The sequence below is a fragment of the Chiloscyllium punctatum genome, chromosome 5 (assembly GCF_047496795.1).
Source record: "Chiloscyllium punctatum isolate Juve2018m chromosome 5, sChiPun1.3, whole genome shotgun sequence".
Taxonomy (NCBI): Eukaryota; Metazoa; Chordata; class Chondrichthyes; order Orectolobiformes; family Hemiscylliidae; genus Chiloscyllium; species Chiloscyllium punctatum.
In genome coordinates this window covers 96,467,362-96,492,301 of record NC_092743.1, presented here as the reverse complement: position 1 = coordinate 96,492,301, position 24,940 = coordinate 96,467,362, and the positions used below count along the sequence as shown (strand labels likewise).

General features: G+C 41.4%; 1 long non-coding RNA gene across 1 annotated transcript in view; it reads right to left on the bottom strand.

Annotated features, from left to right (window-relative positions):
- Window positions 1–24,940, bottom strand: part of LOC140476761 (uncharacterized) — a 100,205-nt gene that overhangs the window by 63,497 nt on the left and 11,768 nt on the right. The window contains exon 2 of the long non-coding RNA XR_011960597.1: window positions 3,827–3,866. This is a non-coding gene — a long non-coding RNA (uncharacterized lncRNA). The remainder of the gene's footprint in view (window positions 1–3,826; window positions 3,867–24,940) is intronic.

The following is a 24,940-nucleotide window of genomic DNA, read 5'->3' as shown; positions in this document are numbered from 1 at the left end:
AAAATCTCCACCATAAAGGGGTTAAAAGGGATATAGTCCAAATGCTGGCAAATGGGACTGGATTAATTTCAGGTATCTGGTCGGCATGGATGAATTGGACTAAATGATCTGTTTCCATGCTGTACAAGTCTATGATAGAGCAGCCCAGCACATCAGTGCAAAAGAAAATGCTAAAGCACTCACAGCAATCTTCAGCCAGAAGAGCCAAGTGGATGCTCCATCCTTCTCCAGTGGCCCAAACCATCACAGATACCAGTCTTCGGCCAATTCAAATCAATCCATGTGATACCACTAGGCAGTTGGAGGCACTAGATACTGTAAAGGTTATGGGGCCAGACAACATTCAGCAATAGTACTGAAGACCTATGCTCCAGAACTTATCGCTTCCTTAGTCCAGCTCTTCTAGTATAATTACAACATTGGCATCTACACTTCACTGGTTAGACATGCTTTGCACATAGGAAGCTGGCTGTGGTTATTAGAGTCAATTATCTCAGCTCCAGGACATCTCTGCAGGAATTTTTCAGGGTAGTGTCCTAGGCTCAACCATCTTCAGCTGCTTCATCAATGATCTTCCCTCCATTATAAGGTCAGAAGTGGGGATGCTCACTGACGATTGCATAATGTTAGGCACTATTCGTGACTCCTCAGATACTGAAGCTGTCTGTGTCTGAGTGCACTCAGACTTGGGCAAAATCAAATTTTGAGCTGACAAGTGGCAAATAACATATTTGTGCCATGCAATTGCAGTCCAAAGATGTGCAGGTCAGGTGAATTGGCCATGCTAAATTGCCCATTGTGTTAGGTGCACTAGTCAGAAGGAAAGGGGTCTGGGTGGATTACTCTTTAGAGGGTCTGTGCGGACTTGTTGGGCCAAAAGGCCTATTTTCACACTGTGGAGAATCTAATCTAATTACCAGGCAATGACCATCTCTAATGAGAGACAATCTTACCATTGTCCTTTGAAATTCAATGGTGTTACCATCACTGAGTCCCTAACCATCAGCATCCTGAGGGTTACGATTCACCAGAAACTCAACTGGAGTCACAAAATAAGTACAGTGACTACAAGACCAAGTCAGAGAGTAGGAATATTGTAGCGAGTAACTCACCCTATGACTCTTCAAAACCTGTCCATCATTGATAAGGCACAAATCAGGCGTGTGACGGATGACGTTCCAGGTTTAGGTTCCAACAAGAACCTTGACACCATCCAGGACAAATCAGCCCACTCCATTGACACCACATCCACAAGCATCCACTCCATCTACCACAAATACCCAGGAGCAGCAACCTACAAGATTTACTACAGAAATTCACCAAAAATCTTTAGACAGCATTTTCCAAACCCACAACTGCTTCCATCTAAAATGACAAAACGAGCTGATATATGGCAAAACTACCACCTGCAAGTTCTCTTCCAAGACACCCACCATCCTGACTTCGAAGTATGTCACTGATATTTTAATGTTGTTGCGTCAAAATCCTGGAATTCCTTCCTAAGGGCATTGCAAATGTACCTGCAGCAGTTCAAGACGACAGCTTCTGAAGGGCAACAGGAATGGGCAATAAATGCTGGCCTAGCCAGTGACACGCACATTCCATGAATGAATAAAAAAAGTGGGAAACAGAGTTGAAGAGCTGAATGTTCTATTTCTATTTAATGTCCCTATGAGGCAGATCAGCCCATGTTTTAGTTACTCACTGTGCTTCTTAATGTTAATCTGGTGCTGTATGTTCCTGAGAACAATGTCTGAAATCAGTCCCCATGCTTAACCACAAAAATGGAACTGTGGTGGTGTTGAAACAAAACAAATATTTTAGGCGTGAGTCAAATTGAATTTTTTTTTGTGATCTGAGTGTAGTGGCTGTCATGGGATAGGTCTTCCCACTGAAAGGATTTGGGAATGCACATGAACTGCAGTGATTCACTCATTATCTGACAAAAGGACAGTGCTCTGAAAGATAGTACTTTCAAGTAAACCTGTTGGACTATAACCCGGTGTTGTGTGATTTTTAACTTTGCAAAAGTGAGGACTGCAGATGCTGGAGATTAGAGTTGAGAGTGTGGTGCTGGAAAAGCACAGCAGGTCAGGCAGCATCCGAGAAGCAGGAGAAACGGCATTTCGGGCAAAAGCCCTTCATCAGGAAGGGCCGTTCCTGATGAAGGGCTTTTGCCCAAAACGTCATTCTCCTGCACCTTGGATACTGCTTGACCTGCTGTGCTTTTCCAGCACCACACTCCTGATTTTTAACTTTGTCCACCCCAGTCCAACACCAGCACCTCCACATCATGATTCAAGAAGGCAGCTCGCTACCACTTTATCAACAGCAAGAACGGATCGGCAATAAATACTGGCCAGCCAGCGATCTCCACATCCCATGAGAGAATAAAATAAATTAGGTTGCTGAGACCTTTACTGTTCAGCGAGAATGAGGCAAATAGGTTCATGATTGGTTCCAGAAGAATAAAATTGAAAGTAAAGCTTTATGCTTTCAGGGCAGAGTTCACCCAACAGGAACAAGCATCAAAAACTTGCATATAAACTGAATTGGTCCTAAATTCCTGCTATGTGTCCCATCACCTTAACCTTTATGTTAAATTATAGAATTTTACTTTCACTATAAAATATGGTACATAATACTTTTTTAGATTAGATTCCCTACAGTGTGGAAACAGGCCCTTTGGCCCAACTAGTCCACACCAACCCTCTGAAGAGTAACCTACCCAGACCCACCTCCCTCTGACTAATGCTATGGGCAATTCAGAATTGCCAATTCACCTGATCTGCTCAGGGAGAATGTGCAAACTCCACATAGACAGTCACCCAAGGCTGGTATCAAACCTGGGACCCTGGTGCTGTGAGGCTGCAGTGCTAACCACTGAGCCACCCGTGCCACCCTGTATACAAAGCCTTTTGTCACATGCTTACTCACTTGATTTTTCTTTGCCGCATATTTGGTTTCAAATTCTTGTCGCCATATCATATTCTTACATCCAGATTTAATGCACATTTTATCTTTGTAGCGTAGCCACACTGTGCACTCACTGGTCATTCTCCTGTGGCTTTGCAATGACTGTACAAAAGCAGCTGTCACCTCAATATTTTCTTTTGTTGAGCTTCCAAGATGTACATCAGAAAGATTCTCAAAAAAATCGATTAAACAATTTTTTTTGGTCTCTCGTTTACTTCTCATGAATGTTATTATCAGCTGGTTGTTATTTTTGCTGCCACACATCAATTGATCAATTCTATATCTGTTTAGATACAAGCCATTTCATCCAATTTATTGTAAATGTGGTATCTGTTTCCAAGTGTGGCGGAAGTTCTCTGTGTAATTTGTCTATGTGTAGAGTTTCCTTTTGTCTGTTTCTATACAAAGTTCAAATTAAAACTCTCAGTCATGGACGTGCTGACAGAATAGGAGACACCTATTCCACCTCGTGGGGACCTGAGGAAAAACTAAATGTATTTTCCAGCCAATTCCCTTGTAATGATATAAGTTGCATGTGCTGCAGAGAAGTCTAGCTGTGAAAGTAATTGTAAAACTCCTAAACATCCTTCCTTTTCCATTAGAAAGTGTAAAGATAAATTCAGATCAGATGCTGGACTATCACTTAACACAAGCATCCTGCAGGATTATCAAGCCCATAAATTTTAACTAACAGAGAAATGGCTCCAGTCCTAATTAGATTGAAAGTGCATGCAATATAACGATTGCCTTGTTTGATATAGAGAAATAATAATGGCTAAAAATGAAAGGAACAAGAACCAGACTGAATTATAAAACTTTAAGGACAGTGTACAATGTGTAATGAACTTACATTGATCTGGTAATCGTTGCTCCCCACGAAATTCCAGAGGCTGGAAGACAAGTGTGGAAATGAGGGAATGAATGAGTACACAGTGAAAATCTTACACAAACTGCTCTTTAGAACAGTCTAATATAATCTGAGCCAGTTGGAGAGATTGAAATGAAGCCATTTATATATTTTTATTTGTGGGAGATCTTTTTGATTTCCTCAGTCTCCCATTCCATACCAGTGTTAAAGGAGCTCCAAAATGATGTGTTCTCACAATTAACAGCCACCATCTGTTTTTGCTTAACCTTAAATAAAAGCAGTAACAAACTAATGTGATAAACCTCCCAGTAACAAGCAGTTTCTGCTTCTTAAATGTTACTTGTTAAAGATTTTGGCTATAAAGTTACAGTGCTAAATGTTAATACCTGATGAGGATCTCTTTGTAATCTGGTGATTGAGGGCATCACAAGTGGATTCTTGAGATCCCAGGTAACAAAAGAACCCATTGGCCTTAAGTTCCGTTTTGCATTTTTTTAACTAAAGAAAGAGGAGTTTGCAAAAATGAGGTATTTCAGACAAAGATGTTCAACACATGAAAGTGAAACATTTGAAGTTTGTCAGGAAACACAGCAGTGTTGGGACCAAACTGGCTTTAATTTTAAGATCCAGGGCAGGGATAACGGCTGAATGATTTCCACATGTGTTGTATATGTTTCCATGATTGTAAATATACAGTAGCCTATAGCATGGTTTCAAGTTCTAATTTATTAATTTTACATTGTGAGCAATTCCCAATGAATTGTGAGTGGACTTTTGTAATCATCTAGGTTTATGATGTTACATAGAATCGAGATGGATTCTTTCTGCAGATCACATGTGGAAACTCAATTTTAAAAGTCTGTTTACTCATAAAATCAGAAGTCTCTAATGGCTATTTTCTTCATTAATACTTAGTATCATTCAATATTGACTTAATGGCAATTATCTCTGGCAGTGCTAGAATTATGATATCAACTGGACTGTTCCTTTCTGTACTCTCCCAAGTCATATTGATCTCACCTCAATCAACACTTAGTTTGGGCAACATTTGTCTTAACATGTTAATTTAATAGAAACAACCAAGAACCGTGGATGTTGGAAAACATAAACAAATACAGAAATTGCTGAATAATCTCAACATGTTTAGCAGTATCTAGAATCATAGAGATGTATAGCACGGAAACAGACCCTTCAGTCCAAATCATCCATGCCAACCAGATATTCCAACCCAATCTAGTCCCACCTGCCAGCACCTGGCCCATATCCCTCCAAACCCTTCCTATTCAGATACCCATCCAGATGCCTTTTAAATGTTGCCTCCACCACTTCCTCTGGCAGCTCATTCTATACACATACCACTGTCTGCGTGAAAAAAGTTGCCCCTTAGGTCTCTTTTATATCTTTCCCCTCTCACCCTAAATCTATGCCCTCTAGTTCTGAAATCCCCTACCCCAGGAAAAAAGACGCTGTCTATTTATCCTATTCATGCTCCTCATGAGTTTATAAACCTCTATAAGGTCATCACTCAGCCTCTGATGCTCCAGTGAAAACAGTCCCAGCCTATTCAGCCTCTCCCAATAGCTCAAATCCTCCACCCTGGCAACATCCTTGTAGATCTTTTCTGAACCCTTTCATGTTTCACAACATCCTTCCGATAGGAAGGAGACCAGAATTGCATGCAATATTCCAAAACTGGCCTAACCAATGTCCTGTACAGCCGCAACATGACCGCCCAACTCCTGTACTCAATATTCTGACCAAAGAAGGAAAGCATACCAAACCCCTTCTTCACTATCCTATCTATCTGCAACTCCACTTTCAAGGAGCTATGAACTGGCACTCCAAGGTCTCTTTGTTCAGCACACTCCCTAGGACCTCACCATTAAGCGTATAAGTCCTGCGAAGATTTGCTTTCCCAAAATGCAGCACATCACATTTATCTAAATTAAACTCCATCTGCCACTTCTCAGCCCAATGGCCCATCTGGTCAAGATCCTGTTGTAATTTGAGGTAACCTTCTTCGCTGTCCACCACACCTCCAATTTTGGTGTAATCTGTAAATGAAACAACCATACCTCTTCTGCTCACATCCAAATCATTTATACAAGTGACAAAAAGAAGTGGACCCAGCACCGATCCTTATGGCACTCCACTGGTCACAGGCCTCCAGTCTGGAAAAGAACCCTCCACCACCACCCTCTGTCTTTAACCTTTGAGCCATTTCTGTATCCAAATAGCTAGCTCTCCCTATATTCCATGAGATCTAACCTTGCTAACCAGTCTCCCATGGGGAACCTTGTTAAATGCCTGACTGAAGTATATATAGATCATGACTACTGCTCTGTCCTCATCAATCCTCTTTGTTGCTTCTTCAAAAAACGCAATCAAATTTGTGAGACATGATTTCCCAAGCACAAAGCCATGTTGACTATCCCACATCTGTCCTTGCCTTTCTAAATACATGTACAACCTGTCCCTCAGGAGTCCTTCCAACAACTTGCTCACCACCGACATCAGGCTGACTGGTCTATAAATCCCTGACTTGTCTTTACCACCTTTCTTACCAGTGGCACCACGTTAGCCAACCTCCAGTCCTCCAACACCTCATCTGTGACTATCGATGATACAAATATCTCAGCAAGGGGCCCAGCAATCACTTCCCTAGCTTCCCACAGTGTTCTAGGGTACACCTGATCAAGTCCTGGGGATCTATCCACTTTTATGCATTTCAAGACATCCAGCACTTCCTCTTCTGTAATATGGACATTTTTCACGATGTAACCATCTATTTCCCTACATTCAATACCTTCCCTGTCCTTTACCACAGTAAACACTGATGCAAAATATTTATTTAGTATCTCCCCCATTTTCTGTGGCTCTACACAAAGGCCAGCTTGCTGATCTTTGAGGGGCCTTATTATATTCCTAGTTACCCTTTTGTCCTTAATGTATATTTGTACTGCCTTTATACTCTTCTAAGGATTTGCTCAATCTATTCTGTCTATGCCTGATATATTCTTCCTTCTTTTTCTTAACCAAGCACTCAATATCTTTAGTCATCCAGCATTTGTTACACCTACCAACTTTTCCTTTCACCCTAACAGGAATATACTTTCTCTGGATTCTCGTTATCTAATTTCTGAAGGCTTCCCATCTTCCAGCCGTCCCTTTACCTGCGAACATCTGCCCCCAGTCAGCTTTTGAAAGTTCTTGCCTAATACCTAGCCTTCCTCCAATTTAGAGCTTTAACTTTTAGATCTGGTCTATCCTTTTCCATCGCTATTTTAAAAGTAATAGAATTATGGTCGCTGGACCCAAAAAAGTGCTCCCCCACTGACACCTGCCCTGCCTTATTTCCCAAGAGTAGGTCAAGTTTTGCACCTTCTCAAATAGGCAAATCCACATATTGAATCAGAAAATATTCTTGTACACACTTAACAAATTCCTCTTCATCTGAACCCTTAACACTGTGGCATGTATGTTTGGAAAGTTAAAAATCCCCTATCATAACCACCCTATTATTCTTACAGATAACTGGGATCTCCTTATAAATTTGTTTCTCTATTTCCCTCTGACTATTAGGGGGTCTATAATACAATACCAATAAGGTGATCATTCCTTTCTTATTTCTCAGTTCCACCCAAATAACTTCCCTGGATGTATTTCTGGGAATATCCTCCCTCAGTACAGCTGTAATGCTATCTCTTTTCAAAAATGCCACCTCCCCTCTTCTCTCGCCTCCCTTTCTGTCCTTTCTGTAGCATTTGTATCCTGGAACATTAAGCTGCCAGTCCTGTCCATGTCTGAGCCATGTTTCTGTAATTGCTATCATATCCCAGTCCCACGTTAGGCCTCTTGCACTAAAATAAATGCAGTTTAATTTATCAGTCCTACCTTGTTCTCTGCTTTGTCCCTGTCTGCCCTGGCAGTTTGACTCTTCTTTTCTCAACTGTACCAGTCTCAAATTGATTTCTTTCCTCATTATCTCCCTGGGTCCCACCCCATCTCCTTACTAGTTTAAATCCTCCCAAGCAGCTCTTGTAAAACTGCCTGTCAGTATATTAGCCCCCTTCCAATTCAGGTGCAATCTGTCCTTCTTGTACAAGTCACTTCTATCCCAGAAGAGATTCCAATGATCCAAAAAACGTGAATCCTTCTCCCATACTCCAGCTCCTCAGTCATGCATTCATCTGCTCTATCCTCCTATTCTTACCCTCACTAGCTCACAGCTCAGGAGTAATCCAGATATTACTACTCTCAAGGACCTCCTTTTTAAATTCCTGCCTAACTCTCTATACTCTCCCCTCAGAATCTCATCCTTTTCCCTTCCTATATGATTAGTTCCAACGTGTACAATGACCTCCTGCTGGTCCCTCTCCCCTTTGAGAACATTGTGTACCCTCTCTGAGACAGCTTTGATCTTGGCACCAGGGAAGCAACACACCATTTGATTTTTCTGGCCACAGAAACGTCTGTCTGTGCCACAGACTGGAGACTCCCCTAACACAATTGATCTCTTGGAATCCAACATAACCCTCTTTGCATTAGAATCAATCTCAATGCCAGAAACTTGGTCGTGCTGCATTCCCCTGAGAGTTCATCATCCCCTACATTTTCCAGAACAGCATACTTGTTTGAAATGGGGATAGCCACAGAAGACTCCTGCACTACCTGCCTACCTCTCTTACCTTTCCTGGGCTACGTGACTGTATCTGCAACTTTTCCCCCTTCCTATAACTGCCATCCATCACATCCCCTTGCACTTGGAAATTCCTCATTGCCTCTAACTGTTTCTCCAACCGATCCATTCGATCTGATAGGATTCACAACCAACAGCGTTCATTGCAGATATAATCGTAACCTCTCCCTAAACTCACACATCCAACAAGAAGAGCATATCACTCTACTAAGGGCCATTTTTGCTTCTTCCAATCTGCAGACCCAGAATACAGCAACGTCTTATTTCTCTATAAAACACTGCTCCAGGCTAACTTCATATTTATCGCTTATATTTTTAAGTTTAATCAAGAGACATATTTCAGTAAAACATATAATCAAGAGAGAAACCACTCTATTCACTACTGTAGATTTACAGCAAGGCTGCAAGGCTTAAAACTATTCACTGATCTGTTTCTGTGCTGTGACCTCTCCCAAACAGGTTCCTCCAAGATCAGTGGTGAATTTCACTGTTTGTTCATTTTCCCAGGTACACTCCGATGTCCAGTGATACATGAATTCAAACAGCAAAGGCAGTAACTATGCAGGTTCACTGCTGTGTCAGTGAACAGTGTGGGTTTCTTTCTCTCTCTCTCCTGCACTGACTGACCATGTGCTACCTTTGTCTGTTCCCCTCCCTTTTAAAAGTGCCATTGTTTTGACTCTTTTTTTCCCAAAGTTCCAAAACAATGCAACAGCATATAAAACAATTATTGCTGTCCTGGAATTGAGCAGAGTTAACATTTTGGATCCAGTGACCCTTGTTCAGAACTGATTGCAGTTGGGAAAAGTTTAGTATATATGTTGAAAATGGGGAAAGGAGTAGATGATAGGAGGAGTTGGAGACCACAGAGGGAGAAAAAATCAGTTAGGCAGACAAAGGAATAGGTAAAGATCAGCCTGGGAAAATCAATAGCTGCTATGTTTTGTCTTTAGCTACTATCAGTCACTGGACCCAAAACATTAACTATTTTAATTTTTCACATTTGTAAAGCCTGCCCTCCAATTAATTGTATTTCTGCTTTTCTTTAATACCATCTTTATACTGCTCAGTTGACTTATTTTATCCACGATGCGTACATGATAAATTGGACATCTTTCTTCACTTCTCACTTCCCTTCCCTGCTCGAAATGATTTTCAATACCACATACTCTTTCTCATCATATCATGTTACATCCCCTGTGTGCTGTTGTAAACCCAACATGTCCTAACATCGAATATTCCATGTGAATTTTATTGCTCCAACCAATCTCTAATGCCCTCAATAAACAGTACAATTTAGAAGTAAAATGACATCAAAATATAATAAGGTTGAGTACCACCATTTGCCACTTTAAAATTCTACATTCAATTTTGCTCCATTTCACTTTTATAATTCCACCCAGATTTCAACAGCATAATGAAATTGTTAAAATATTTATATTTACCATCCACATTAGCTCAGCTGCTTTAGAGTTCTGTATTGGTTTTAAACCCCATTGCAAAACCAGTGCAGAAATATCACAAAATAAAATTGACAGCTGCTGTGTCAGAGCATCCCATTATCTCTCTCTCAGAATGTCATCCTGGGATAACAGAATCAAAATAGGTTTTGAGGAATTAAATTAAATGAGGCTTAAATTCCATCTGTTTGTATTCAACTTACTAAGGAGCAATCAAAAGATGTTCCTAATAACTTCTACTGGCTTTGAATGGCTCCACAGCACAGTAAACAACCTACATAAATCCCTTGGCAGGAATGATCATTCATATAAAGGAACCTGATGATTACTGAGAGAATAATGAATACCTGGAAGCCAATATGAGTCAACAAGCTGATAAAAGAATTCAAATTGCTTCATAAACCCTGAATATAGAGTTTCCACAGTTTATAACCATCACCTGAATACTGAAATGTGATCAGAATCATCTCCTGTAATATTATTATTTATAAGATGCTCATTTTATGTATTTTGTTATTGGCTTTTATTAAAAATTGTATGACTGTCACTATTGACCAAGACTGCCAACTCATATTTTGATTCATCCTAACATTTATTTCAGTTCATGCTTTCTCCTGTTATTACAAATTCTTATTCCAGCCTCAACAGAAGTTGCTGGAAAAGCTCTGCAGGTCTGGCAGCATCTGTGAAGAGGTTCTCAGAAGGAAGAGTCACCGGACCCGAAACGTTAACTTTGATTTCTCTTTACAGGTGCTGCCAGACTTGCTGAGGTTTTCCAGCAACTTCTGTGTTCATTTCTGATTGACAACATCCGCACTTGTTTTGGTTGTTATTTCAGCTTCACTGCTAGCCTCAGATTCAGTTATGGTCACGACAATAATGGCAAATACGATCTCCTCTGTGGGGAAGATGGCAAATAGTCATGCTTGTTCTCATCTGGTTAGGTTTGCCAATTATGGTTATCATGCAAGAGAGGAACAAAGCATGTCGGAGGATGTGAAGCAACAGGTTTGACTGCTGGGGCTGAATTGGTTGAATAGTTTGCACTACTTCAAGCCTTAGATCCATGTTTGCCAGCACATGCACAATGCTCAATGTATAAAGAGATGTGGGTATGAATGTAAGTTGTGATTGTACAACATAAGGAAATGGGGTTAACGCATAAAAGTGGATAAATCCCCAGAACCTGATCAGGAGTACCCTAGAACTCTGTGGGAAGCTATAAGGGATTGCTGGGCCTTTTGCTGAGATATTTGTATCATTGATAGTCACAGGTGAGGTGCCGGAAGATTGGAGGTTGGCTAACGTGGTGCCACTGTTTAAGAAGGGCGGTAAGGACAAGTCAGGGAACTATAGACCAGTGAGCCTGACGTCAGTGGTAGGCAAGTTGATGGAGGGAATCCTGAGGGACAGGACGTACATGTATTTGGAAAGGCAAGGACTGATTAGGAATAGTTAAAATGGTTTTGTGCGTGGGTACGTGTATAGAATGAGCTGCCAGAGGAAGTGGTGGAGGCTAGTACAATTGTAACATTTAAGAGGCTGGGTATATGAATAGGAGGGGTTTGGAGGGATATGGGCCAGGTACTGGCAGGTGGGACTAGATTGGGTTGGGATATCTGGTCGGCATGGACGGGTTGGACCGAAGGGTCTGTTTCCATGCTGCACATCTCTATGACTCCATGACTCTAGTGCTTTATTTGTAAGGATAGATTTTAAAGTTCCATTCACTGGCCTTGACCCACTTGTGTGAAAAGCTAGATTGTTGCCATGGCAATGATGGCTATCTGCTTACACTGCCTTCCTAATATTTTTGGAGGGACTATTGGTCCCTTCAGGGACGGGATTCTCTCTCACACTATCCAGTTCCTGAACTAAAGCCTCCAGTGCTCCATTACAGGCTACCCTCTGGCTAGCTGTGGCATTCTGCCCTTCTTCCTGTTCAGAACTCTTCAGTAACTAGTTTCAACACCTGTGTGGCCAAGTGGCTAAGAAACTAGGCTCAACATAAAATTGGCTAAACACTTTCTGCAAGCAAGGAGTGACGTAAAGAGGTCAAGGTCAAAAGCATAGGTCAAAAGCAAACAAGGATCAGCACAGATAGGTATTGTATATTGAATTAAAGGTGATTGAACTTAACAATAGGGAGACACATTGCGCTTCTGTATTCCCCATTTTTGACCAGACCCTTTGGCACCATTGTGCAATCATATCTTGGAAAGGGAATAGGCACACCTAGGATGACCTGGTCTAACCCCTGCCCTGTGACCCTATTGACTGAAGTTATTGAACATTTCAGAGGGGCTAATAAAGGGGGTTTAAGAAGGGGAACTAGTGGCCATCCTTCAATAAACACTTTGTCCAAATTCCACCTTTGTACTAGGAAGATCCTGAATACCCTGTCATCAAGTCATAGAGATATTCAGCATGAAAACAGACCCTTCAGTCCAACTTGTCCATGCCGACCAGATATCCTAAATTAATCTAGTCCCATTTGCCAGCATTTGGCCCAAATCCCTCTAAACCCTTCCTATTCATATAGCCATCCAGATGCCTTTTAAATGTTGTTATTGTACCAGCCTCCACCACTTCCCCTAACAGCTCATTTCATACACACACCACCCTCTGCATTAAAAACTTGCTCCTTAGGTCTCTTTTAAATCTTTTCCATCTCACCTCAAACCTCTGCCCTCTAATTTTGGCCTCCTCCACCTCAGGGAAAAGACCTTGCTTATTCACCCTATCAATGCCCCTCATGATTTTATAAACCTCTATAAGGTCACTCCAAAAAGCTTCCAACACTACAGGAAAAATAGCCCTATCCTATTCAGCCTCTCCCTAAAGCTTAAATCTTCAAACCCTGCCAACATCTTTGTAAATCTCCTCTGAACCCCTTTAGGTTTAACAACATCTGTCCTAAAGCAAGAAGGCACGAAATGAATGCAGTATTCCAAAAGTGGCCTGATCAATGTCCTGTACAGCCATCAACGGAGTTCAGTGAACTAAATCCAGCAGCTCTGTCAAATTCACCAGAGTGGGTGGTACATGTCAGGCAGTCAGCCTGTGTAAGAGTTGTTTTCTTGAACTTGTCAGTGTTTTTAACAGAACTTAAGCTTGGATCGCAGTTCTTTGCTAATCTAATACAATAAGAGCATAAATACATTTTATGAGTAATAACCAGGTGAAAGTATAAAATATTTCATAGGAAACACCTGGTCAAGACAGAGTATCTAGATATATCAGGGGGGCAGCATGTTCTAGCTGGTGCTAAATTCTCATTAACTTTGATCCACTGACACAATATACAGTCACTCAGCAATGTATTTTATATTATCTGCACGCCAACATTATTTAAATTAGCAAACAGCAAAATGTTTGTTTGTTGTCTGATGCAAAGGGACGGCCATGGGTTAAATCATAAATTAAGATCCCTGTTCGCATTTTCTGGTCTTATCCAGTTTTACTCCCTTTACCTCCAGATCCAAGTCCAAGCTCTAGTGCAATGCTGAGCAAGTGCAGTACTGTTGGGGCTAATATCTTTCACACCAAATTGCTGTATACTCGTTCAGGCAGACACAAGAGATTCCATGACATTATTTGAAGAAAAACTGGTGCACTTACTGATATTAGTCCATCAACCTTTCTGCCTTTCATATGTTACTTCAAAGTAACAAAAAGAGTGGCGAATCAATTGATGTCCATTCCAATAAATTTGCAACTGAGTTTTCATTGAAAGGTAACGTGGGTAACTGGCCTCGATTGAGGGCCAGTTGATGACCTCCATTGGATACAAAAGGTTGATATGGGGAAATAAAATAATAAAACAAATAATGATTGGAAATACGGTGAGTCAATCTGCATCCAAATAAAATGGAACAGATGGGACAAAGTTATGAACCAAGCACACAACAATCCTGAAAGATAAACATGCAACTGAACTGTATCATAAAAATGAGTCAGAGAGGGTGAAGTCAAATATATCAAATACACTAAAAAATACCTCAATCAGACATGAAAGCAGAATTTAAAGTCACAAAAGCAACAAAAATTCATGAAAAGATTTGGTACTGAGAGTTTTAATCAAGGAAAAAGGAAAGGAGAAATTGGAGGAAAATGTTGATGTAATGTCCTACTCGATCCAAAATCAAACAAAAAATTGTTGGCTAAATCCCATTGTGTCAGCTGTTTGGTGTTTCAGGTGGGATCTATGACCACCCATTCAATGGTTTTCCATGGAAGATGGATATAGACAAATGGGGCAGAAGGCTGACCCATTCAATGGCACGATGCAACCTTTACTGATCCTTCATCCTGCATTGGAATTCACCAGAACAGAGTGGAGTCAAAGGCAAAGGCATCAAGAGTAGAATTTAATGTTCCCCTCCAAAGCAGGTTTAGTGGCAGACAGGGCATTTAATTGGGTGGGAGAGTAATGAGCAGGCATCCCGCACCTTTTTGCCTCCACCAAGATGGAAATGCAAATGGACATCCTTCCTAATCTACTGCTACTGCTTTTCCTCTTTTCTGTCATGGGATATGGACATCATTGACAAGGTCATCATTTGTTGCCAGTCCCTGATTACCCTCGAACTGAGGCAATTCAGAGTCACTCATACGGATATGAGGTCTGGAGTCACTTGTAGGCCAGACTAGATATGGATAGGAAAATATTCTTCCCTAAAGGACATCAATGAATCAGATAATTTCTTACAACAATCAATGTTATTTAACATGGTCACCAGCATCACTATTCTTATTTTCCATATTTATTAACTGAATTGAAATTTCATCATCTGCTATGCTGGGATATTGAACCCATTTCACCATTACATTAGCTTGAGCTTCTTGATCACTCATCCAGTGATATTGCCATGAGGCTGCTATACCTCCATTACATTGAGACTCTCAAGTGGGCAAGAAAACACACTTTTGGATTCTGAGGTGGTGGGTCAGTGGGTGTGGGAGGGTCAGGGTTTCAGTGCCTGTTCAAGGTGCTATGCATCAAGGTGAGTGGCCCCACAGAGAAGTAATGCCTGCCTTTCTATTTCCTCCCTGCTACCGACTCCTGTCATCATTCACATATTGCCTGCTTATTCAGTGCAGTCCCTGTGTCTTTCCAATACCAACAGCAGCCAGTAATTCTCCTTGTTACTGATGTGTTTAACAAACTGCCCACCTCCAACTTGTTGGCATCTTTGGGTGCAACGTCAAGGATCTTTGATCCTAGGGAAGGCCTGGCATGAATCTGAAAGATGCTGAATTTGGCACCCTTCCCCTCAGAGTTGAGATGTAGGGACTGTATGTGTGAGAATCATTATCAACATTAAGTGTTCTATGTTTCAGTAATCTTTAAAACATTTACTATTATTTCTTCCCCAATCTGCCAACTCTTCAGATTTATGTTCCAGAGATAACACCTCTGAACTAATTTCATTGATCTTTCTGTGACCTTTCACTGCTTGTGCATTTTCAAACTTAATGGAAACCTGTCCTCACAAGCAAGAGAAAGAAAAGAAATTCTTGCATTCCTTTAGCATCCCAGAACATCCTAAAGCACTGGCCAGTCAATAAAATGATTCTGAAATGACATCACTGTATGAGAAACACAGCAGCCAAATTGTACATTCAAGTTCATCCCAATACCAATATGATAATGACCTGATAATCTGTTAATTTTAGTGATATTGCTTGAGAGAAAAGTATGCGTGAGGACACCCCAGGAGGAATTGGGAATATTCTGATGATGGTACCATTTCCCAGCTATTTTTAAATCTGATGAAAGGTTACTGGACTCAAAACTGTTTCCCTCTCTACATATGCTGCCAGACCTGCTAAGTTTCTGCAACACTTTCTGTTGATCTCAATCCACAAATCTATTGACTCCTTTACCCGCCTTTATGGATCAAGTTACTGCATTGCTTTCAATCCCAATAATCCGGTCTTTGTTATGTATTCTGTTCGAACACCAAAACTTCTGAAAGATTCTGCTTTCATCTCATGAGGACTGGTCGCTCTGATGGAAATCCAACACTTGTGCTTTGTTCTCTCCCATTCCACGCAACTGTGGGTGACCTTCCATCTGACTAACCTCTACATTTACCAGATTACCTAATGAAACCTGCAATTGCACAGTGCCTTTAAAACAGAAATAAAAATAAACAAAGTGCTTTAGAAAAGTTCAAGGTAAAAACAAGATCCCAAGCCAAAGAAGGAACAGTTAAGGGATGTAACATTTTTTAGATGAAATGGCTAATATTTATGAGAACCTGAAAGAAGGATGGAGATGGGAGGCAGAGGGAGCTTGGAATGGAGCTAAGATAACCAGAATTGCTGTCTTCCCTAGTCAGACAGAGATGATCCAGAGAAACACAAGAGACCAGAACTAGGACAAATCTATAGCATACAAATAAGGCCTTTGTTATATTCACCTTCTTTGTTTTATCATCTCCTTTAATGTTTCTGCTATTCTATCAATCCTCTGCTTTTTAAGAATTTTACTCACCTTTCAAGCTTTATTTCCTCTTTATGTTGAGATCTGTTTCTTCCCTCCATCCCGCCATCGCAATGTTTTCTCTATTTTATTGTAATGCTTTGTCTACGATTTTTCAGATTGGAAGAAGGTTGAGACCTGAAACACTGAGACTCCTGATACCTTCCACAGATGCTGCCTGATCTTGTGTTTCTTTTTATCTTCATTTATTGATAATATTGGAGAACTAGAAGTACAAGAAAAACTTATACCCTTTACCCAATTCACCAGAACCTTCAAATGCAGTTCCATCAGACAAAATCAAAGTGGGTGGCACAGTGGCACAGTGGTTAGCACTGCTGCCTCACAGCGCCAGAGACCTGGGTTCAATTCCTGCTTCAGGCGACTGACTGTGTGGAGTTTGCACATTTTCCCCGTGTCTGTGTGGGTTTCCTCCGGGTGCTCCGGTTTCCTCCCACAGTCCAAAGATGTGTAGGTAAGGTAAATTGGCCATGCTAAATTGCCTGTAGTGTTAGGTGAGGGGTATGGGTGGGTTGCGCTTCGGCGGGTCGGTGTGGACTTGTTGGTCCGAAGGGCCTGTTTCCACACTGTAATGTAATCTAAAAATATATATTTTTCAAAATAAACTCACATTGCTACTCAGAAAGCTATTGGGTTTTTGAATTGTTGACTTGTGTCATCTGTCTGAAACAATGCTCACTTCAATTTTCATTGGTCCAAATCCGTTTGATGATGTGGCAGTCAATATAACTACATTTTATCTCCATTGCTGCAAACCTTTGTGTATATTACATTACCACTTCAAGGACATGAGGTACTTTTAAACATAAATAGCCTGCAAAGGATAGTAAGCAGGGAATTATGGCAAGTTAGGTAATTGATAAGCATGAGGAATGAATTGACTATTGAAGGTCACGTGAAACACAAGGAATCAAGATCCAATTTGTAGCACTAACTGCAGATGTGAGATGGTATTTTTTTTAACTCATGTACATTTAAGTGTTGCAAAGAAAAAAAAGAGAGAAATTGAGCTTGTTAGCGCCAGAAAGCTGCAAAGTGGACAGATTATGAGATCAATCAGCTTGCAGTATAGTGCTTGCTAATTGCCTTCCACATAACGTATCAACTGTCTTCTAGATACAAAGAGACCCCCATTATCACTGTATGATGAATACAGCAGACAAACTGTGCATAGAAAGCCCTCACAATCATCAACATAATGATGACTTTATGATTCTATGATGACCTGATTATCTGTTCATTTTAGCAATATTGTTTGAAAGAGAAAATGTTGGTGAGTACATCCCAGGGGGAACTGGGATGTTTTGATAGTGGCAACATTTCCCAGCTATTTTCAGTTTTGGTGAAGGGTCATTAGACTCAAAATATTAGCTCTGCTTTTCTGTCTACAGATGGTGCCAGATCTACTGAGTTTCTCCAGTATTTTCTGTTGATGTTCAGTACAATGCTTGCTAATTGCCTTCTACACAAAGCATTGTCTATCTTCCAAAGACAAAGACCCCATTACCATTTCCAAACACCATTCTTAGAAAATCAGGGAGTACACCTCTTAAATAATCACATATACACACTTGCAGAGCAATGGCACCAGACACAAAGTAGATCAAGCTTCTGGAAGAGGGATGGTGAGGAGGAGGGGACAAAGGCTCTCAGCAGGAAATAATTTCTGCTTATTTATTCGGACAGCAATTCATCAACCACAACTTTGATAGGGCGGCACGGTGGCTCAGTGGTTAGCACCAATACCTCAACAGCGCCAGGGACCAAGTTTGATTCTAGCCTCGGGTGACTGTCTGTGTGGAGTTTGCACATTCTCCCCATGTCTGCGTGGGTTTGCTCCAGTTTCCCCCACTATCCAAAAGATGTGCAGGTTAGGTGAATTGGACAGGCTAAATTTCCCATTGTGTTTAGGGATGTCTAAATTAGGTGCATTAGTCTGGGGTAAATATAGGATAATAGAGTAGGGGAATGGGTCTAGTGGGTTGCTCTTGGAGGGGCGGTGTGGACTTGCTGGGCCAAAGGGCCTATTTCCACATTGTAGGGATTCCATGGTCTATGATGTGATGCTTGAATCTGACCACAAGGGATCTATCATTGAGGTAGATCACTGCCACCAATTCCCATTCCTTTACTAGTCCAATTGCCTGCTCAGTAGTCTGTGGTGGAGGATGGGCCACAAGTAAGTCGCAACAGAAGAGGCATGTGTCTTTACTGAATCACAGTAACCATATGCAAGTTACATTAATCTTTGGGTATTATTAGCTATTACTGACAATGGATAGAGAGGACAAGAGTGTCTCAATCAGGAAGTTGTACCAGACTGTAGTTTCTACACCCTGAGGCTGTGTATCATCAGACCAGGCAGGGTTCAGCATGCTTAAACATTAACTTCATCAGGCCATTTTCTTAGACATCTCATCCCAAGCTTCTTTTTACTTAGTGAATTCATTATATTACCACATATATAACTATTTTGCATTTATCACCACCTCTTCTCCCACAGCATCCCATAGCATCCCAAGTCCCCCACTTCTGCCAGCGTAAGTAATTGTAACAAAAGTTTTCTTCTTTTAATGAGAAGGATTTCAGACACCAACATAACTGATTTCTGCAAGTTCAGTCTTCTTTTAGGTTCCATTTTTTTATCTTGGGAGGTTTATAAAATGCTTTCCTGGTTGTCATTTGTCGATTGGTCAACAGCTTGCTTCTGAACCATTTTAGTAAAGTTAACTGCCATAGAACGAAAGGGGCAGTTGCAGCATGGTTATGAAATTGGCTGAATGATCGGAAACCAAGAGTAATGGTGAACAGTATTTTTTTGATTCAAGAGGATATACAGTGGTGTTGCTAGGGTCTAATATCAGGATGACTATTTTTCTTAATACATATTAATGTCTTAGACTTGCAGATAACTTGATTTCAAAGTTGGCAATGACACAGAAATTTGAAGAATTGTGAAGTGTTTAAGTGTATTGTTGTAGACTTAAAGTGAACATAGGCAGGCTGGATGAATGGGTGAACACATGGCAGTCTTTAATTTATTGCAAAGTAATGTGAATTGATACATTTTGAAAGAAAAAAGGGAACACTATAAAGTAAAGGATACCAATCTAAAGAGGGTGCTGGAGCGGAGATGCCTGAGGGTAAGTGTATATAACTTGTTGAAACTGGAAGGGCAGATTGTGAAAAATTATTACAATGACATTCTGAGATCCTAAGTTTCAAAAATAAAGACACAAAGTAAAGAAAGCAAGAAAGTTATAAACCTTTCCAAAACTCAAATTTATCTTCAACTGAAGCATTGTGCTCAGCATAATATCAGATAACAACTTATCCAATATGTGGAGGTCCCAGTTTTGGACTGCAGTGGACAGAGCCAGACATCGGACAACACCAGGTTAGAGTCCAACAGGTTTATTTGAAATCACAAGCTTTCAGAGCATAACCCCTTTGTCAGGTGAAGTGAGAGAGAAGCACAGTACCCGAGAACTCTGTGGGAAGCTAGAGAAGTGATTACTGGGCCTCTTGCTGAGATATTTGCATTATCAATAGTCACAGGTGAGGTGCCGGAAGACTGGAGGTTGGCAAACGTGGTACCACTGTTTAAGAAGGGCGGTAAGGACAAGCCAGGGAACTGTAGAGCGGTGAGCCTGACCTCAGTGGTGGGCAAGTTGTTGGAGGGAATCCTGAGGGACAGGATGTACATGTATTTGGAAAGGCAGGAACTTATTAGGTATAGTCAACATGGCTTTGTGCGTGGGAAATCATGTCTCACAAACTTGATTGAGTTTTTGAAGGAGTAACAAAGAGGATTGATGAGGGCAGATGTGATCTGTATGGACTTCAGTAAGGAGTTCGACAAGGTTCCCCATGGGACTAGCAAAGTTAGATCTCATGGAATACAGGGAGAACTAGCCATATGGATGGTGCCACAAGGATCGGTGCTGGGTCCTCCACTTTTTGTCATTTACATCAATGATTTGGATGCAAGCATAAGAGGTACAGTTAGTAAGTTTGCAGATGACACTAAAATTGGAGGTGTAGTGGACAATGAAGAGGGTTACCTCAGATTACAACACGATCTTGACCAGATAGGCCAATGGGCTGAGAAGTGGCAGATGGAGTTTAATTCAGATAAATACCAGGTGCTGCATTTTGGGAAAGCAAATCTTAGCAGGACTTATACACTTAATGGTATGGTCCGAGAGAGTGTTGCTGAACAAAGAGACCTTGGAGTGCAGGTTCATAGCTCCTTGAAAGTGGAGTCACAAGTAGATAGGATAGTCAAGAAGGCATTTGGTATACTTTTCTTTATTGGTCAGAGTATTGAGTACAGGATTTGGGAGGTCATGTTGTGGCTGTACAGGACATTGGTTAGGCCACTGTTGGAAAATTGCATGCAATTCTGGTCTCCTTCCTTTCGGAAAGATGTTGTGAAACTTGAAAGGGTTCAGAAAAGATTTACAAGGGTGTTGCCAGGGTTGGAGGATTTGAGCTATGGGGAGAGGCTGAACAGGCTGGGGCTGTTTTCCCTGGAGCGTCGGAGGCTGAGGGGTGACCTTATAGAGGTTTACAAAATTATGAGGGGCATGGATAGAATAAATAAACAAAGTCTATTCCCTGGGGTCAGGGAATTCAGAACTAGAGCCCCTCTCAACCTAAACCTATGCCCTCTAGTTCTGGACTCCCTCACCCCAGGGAAGAGACTTTATCTATTTATCCTATTCATGCTCCTCATGATTTTATAAGGTCACCCCTCATGTCTTCAATGCTATAAGGAAAACAGCCGCAGCCTATTTAGCCTCACTCTGTAGCTCATATCCTCCAAACCTGGCAACATCCTTGTAAATCTTTTCTGAACCCTTTAAGTTTCACAGCATTCTTCTGATAAAGAGGAGACCAGAATTGCACACAATATTTCAAAAGTGGCCTAACCAATGTCCTGTTCAGCTGCAACATGATCTCCCAACTCTTATACTCAATGCTCTGACCAATAAAGGGAAACATGCTAAATGGCTTCTTCACTATCCTACCTACTTTTAAGGCACTATGCACCTGCACTCCAAGGTCTCTTTGTTCAGCAATGCAGTAACTTGATCCATAAAAATAGAAAGAAAATGAAAGAGTGAAAGTGCAAAGAAGATTTACAAGAATGATTTCACTGATTTCAAATGCATAGTTAGACTGGAGAAACTGGGATTGTTCCATATTCAATTTGACAGAGGAGTGAGTCCAATATTATATTTCTTTAAATTAGGTAAAGTCAATGTTAAGGGCAAAAAAGCAGAACTGGTTATAGTGAATTGCCAAATTGCATTAAAGAATGGGTGGTATAGTCGTTAACACGGCTACCTCACAGGGTCAGGGACCCAGGTTTAATTCCTGTCTCGGGTGACAGGAGTGTGGAGTTGGTACATTCTCCCTGTGTCTGCATGGGTTTCCTCCAGGTGCTCTGGTTTCCTCCCACAGTCCAAAGATGTGCAGGTTAAGTAAATTGGTCATGCTAAATTATCCATGGTGTGGGTTATTAGTCGGGGTAAATACAGGTTAGGAGAATTGGTCAGTGTGGACTTGTTGGGCCGAAGGGCCTGTTTCCACACTGTAGGGATTATAATTCTAATAGGACAATGGAGATGCACTGAGATTTAAGGGGGTATTTAAGAATGGATTATGTATTATTCCAACATGGAGACAGGCAGTCAAATCAAATCGGCCTTTCTACCCACAAGTCACTTCATTGGTTCCTAACCAGAGCTCCACCCCAGCTTTAACCTGGTGCAGAGCTAAGCACGTAGTTGCATGAGGTGGGGCCCTATAATCAAATAAGAACCAGGACAGTTTGGTATCTAGCCAAGCTGTAGGCTATTTCTTTAAGCCTGCCTTCAGAGTTCGAATGTTGTTTCTGCCACACCATTGCATGATGGATGGTATGGAGCTGTCCTTACATGGCAAATACCATTTAACTTTAGGAAATACTCAGATTCCCTGGTGGTAAATGAAGGCCCGTTATTTGCAACCAGCACTTCTAAGAGTCCATGTATTGCAAAAGATACCCACAGTTTTTTAATCATCATTCTTGTGTTTGATTAATTAACTCTATGCATGTCTAGCCACTTTAACTGGAAGTCCACGATGACTAAAAACATTGAGCCCAGGAAAGGTCCAGCATAGTTGACATATAACCGAGTCCAGGGTTTACCCAGTCATTCCCACGACTGTGGGGCAACTGCTGGCAGTAATTTTTGTCCATGTTGGCACTCTGGGCTCTGCCCCACCAATGCAGCTATGTCTACATCAATCCTGGTCGCCAGACATAACCTCTCACCAACATCTTCATTTTGGAAACTCCTGGATGACCCTGGTAGAGTTCAACCAATATCGGCCCGTGACCTTTGCTCAGGACAGTCATTCTTACTCCCCATAATAATATGCCATTTTCTACTATGATCCAATCTTTCTGGTCCAGAAAGGTTCATTTCTGGTTGTGATGGTCCTTTAGTTTTTTTCCTCATCACCACCAGCTGTTTCAGTTTTACCAGGACTGGACCTTTTCACATCAAAGTCTATTATTGTCAGCTGTCAGCAGAAGTGTGTCCAGAACATTTAAAACCATTGTGGACTCTTCCAGTCGTGGTGTCACCAATGGTGTATCTGCCAGCAGGAGGCAGTTCAATGCATCCACATTTGGCCTGACAATTTGTAATTATGTGCACTGATGCGCATCACTGAATTTAGCCTGCAGCTATGTGGGGCACTGCCTTGTCCTCTTTAAGGAGATCTAGCAGGGGTATGTAGTCTATTGTTATATCAAATTTATGTCCTTAAAGGTATTGGTGGAACTTCCTGACTCCATACATGACTGTCAAGCTTTCTTTCTCTATCTGTATTCCTGATGAAAGGCTTTTGCCCGAAACGTCGATTTTGCTGCTCCTCAGATGCTGCCTGAACTGCTGTGCTTTTCCAGCACCATTCTAATCTAAACTCTGGTTTCCAGCATCTACAGTCATTGTTTTTACCTTCTTTCTCTATCTGCCTATATTTACGCTTGGCATTCACAAAAGTCCCAGATGCATATGCTATTCGGCATTCCTCTCCACTGGGACACCTATGAGCTAATACTACCCTGATGCCATATGGGGAGGCACCCCATGTCATTTCCAGATCTCGGTTGGGATCATTGTGTGCCAACGCATTAGAAGATGACAGTTTCTTCACTTCCCTGAAAACTATGGCTATGCGACCACTTCCAAGGCTGGCCCTTTTTTAAAAGCCGAGCAAAGGTACCAAGATGGATGCCTGGTCGAGTATGAACTTTCTCTAATAGTTCACCAGCACAAAAAAAGACATAAGCTTCAATACACACTTGGGGCACATTTGATCACCCTAACTTTACCTTCCAAGGGGTGTAACCTAGTCTTGTTAATGTTGTAGCCCAAGTAGGTCACTTGGGGTGCATGAAACATAAATTTTCTCTTCTAAGGTGTACCCACACATGAGAGAAATATCTAAAGACAAAGGACAAGTTCTCTAAGTGCTGCTATTGGTCTGCCCTGTTATTAGCACTTTATCTTAGTAAGTACATTTGCAGATGACACCAACATTGGAGATGTAGTGGACACCAAAGAAAGTAACTTCAGAGGAAAAAGGGATCTTGATCAGATGGGCCAATGGGCTAAGGAGTGGCCGATTGAGTTTAATTTAGAAAAATTCAAGGTGCTGCATTTACGGAAGGTCCTGGGGAGTGTTGCTGAACAAAGAGGCCTTGGAGTGCAGGTGCATAGTGCCTTAAAAGTAGGTAGGATAGTGAAGAAGCCATTTAGCATGTTTCCCTTTATTGGTCAGAGCATTGAGTATAAGAGTTGGGAGATCATGTTGCAGCTGAACAGGACATTGGTTAGGCTACTTTTGAAATATTGTTTGCAATTCTGGTCTCCTCTTTATCAGAAGAATGCTGTGAAATTTAAAGGGTTCAGAAAAGATTTACAAGGATGTTGCCAGGTTTGGAGGATATGAGCTACAGAGTGAGGCTAAATAGGCTGCGGCTGTTTTCCTTAGAGCATTGAAGACATGAGGGGTGACCTTATAAAATCATGAGGAGCATGAATAGGATAAATAGATAAAGTCTCTTCCCTGGGGTGAGGGAGTCCAGAACTAGAAGGCATAGGTTTAGGTTGAGAGGGGCTCTAGTTCTGGACTCCCTGACCCCAGGGAATAGACTGTTTATTTATTCTATCCATGCCACTCATAATTTTGTAAACCTCTATAAGGTCACCCCTCAGCCTCCGACGCTCCAGGGAAAACAGTCCCAGCCTGTTCAGCCTCTCCCCATAGCTCAAATCCTCCAACCCTGGCAACACCCTTGTAAATCTTTTCTGAACCCTTTCAAGTTTCACAACATCTTTCCGAAAGGAAGGAGACCAGAATTG